Raw genomic sequence first — 1,705 nt, forward strand, 5'->3', positions numbered from 1 at the left:
CCTCTTCCTCCTCCTGTTTCTGAATGGATTATTGTGTTGCTGCTTTTCTTTAAGATTCTTTAGAAATATTGTCATTAATCCATAATCAAAGAACCCACTAGGAAGTAGCAGTTTCCAAAGGTTACAGTATTTTTCAGACTGTGGCTGCAAGATCTGTTTTTAGTGTTCTCAGCTCTCCTTAGTGAAGTGAAGGTGGCCTCGGCCTGCAGTGGCTTGAAGCAGGGTTTCAGTTCCTGGCCAGTGATTGAGGTCTGGTCGTGGCGGTGAGAGCACCGAATCCTAGCCACTAGACCAGTGGTCAGTGACAAGGCCCTGGCCCTACAGCTTTGCAGAAAAAGAATTCCCACAAAGACGGAAAGTAGTGAAACAAGTAAAGTATTTATTAGGAGAAAAAAAGAGTACAGTACATGTGGATAGACAGGTGGGTTCAGAGAGAGTCGCACCCTCGTGGCAGTTTGAATCACTTTTATGGGGCATTTGTTCCGGGTTTCCTTTGACCAATCATTCTGATTTGCCTGGTTCAAAGTCTGTATTTGGTATATCTCAGGATCTTCCCATGTGTGCACGCACATCTCTTAGCCAAGATGGATTCTACCGAAGAGGCATATGGATAGACAACATCACCTGGCATCACTCCCCTTCTGACCTCCAAGGAGCCTTTCTATGCATATGTAGTCGGGGAGGTCTCCTGACTTTGAGAATGAGGAATATGTGGTCTCATGTTCTACCTGGGCAGGGCCCAGCCTCCTCTCTCAATTGTCCTGTTATTCTTGTCTCAGAGTATCAGTCCACAGGAACGAACTCAAACCATTTGCCCTGGGGGCCCATCTACCTCCTGCCTCAAAGTTAAAAGCAATGAAATAATTGATGTAAAGATAATTGAATTGAGGTAATAATTTTTAAAAAGAATCTTGAAGTAAAGAAAGGGGCCATTTTATTTAAAGAAAAATATAATAATAATAGCAAAAGTTTTATAAGGAACATAGCTTCCACCATTGATTATCATGAAATGTTTTTAACTGGAATTGGTAGTCGGAATTTACAGAGGCTAAAACCAGTGTTCTCTGGGAGAGTTAGTTGGAAAGTTGTCCTGAAGGTGGCAGGCTGCTCCAAGATTTCCATCTTTGAGACAAGCATGCCTATAACTAAGTGCTTTATAGCACAGGTATTCATATTTCTATGGATACCAATACATTTTCGTTTGCCTCATGTATCCATGTGTTTCAGCAATTATGGTAGCAATTCCATTCGCTGCCTGTTAAAATATGTTAAAAGTGAAAAACTCATTTTCATAGAAATTCCACTATACTTTTGGCAGCATGAAAAAGTAATGTAAGACAGAAGTTACAGGAAGTGTAGGGGGCTATGGGAATTACCACATGAAAGAATTCCTTGAATTCCCACATTTAAGTAGAGTTTGGATTCCATATATAAAGGATCATCCAACCTGGGCCAGCTACTTTGCCAAGTCCTGACCCGTTCGAGCCCTCAAAGAGCAGAACAGAAGGCAGGGGTACGTAACCACAAATGCACAATTGGCTGTCACCCCTTGGGAATCATCAGGAAATAAAACCTGAATCACAAATGCATAATTCCAGTTCTTCTTGTCAAATATGCAAATTGACATGAAGTCTGAACTCAGAACTCTCCCTGTGTTTATTTTAGGTTGAAGTCAGGTCCCCAATGAAAGTATAACTAGGATGAT

This window comes from Lipotes vexillifer, unplaced genomic scaffold, assembly GCF_000442215.2.
Source record: "Lipotes vexillifer unplaced genomic scaffold, Lipotes_vexillifer_v1.1 scaffold185, whole genome shotgun sequence".
NCBI classification, from domain to species: domain Eukaryota; kingdom Metazoa; phylum Chordata; class Mammalia; order Artiodactyla; family Lipotidae; genus Lipotes; species Lipotes vexillifer.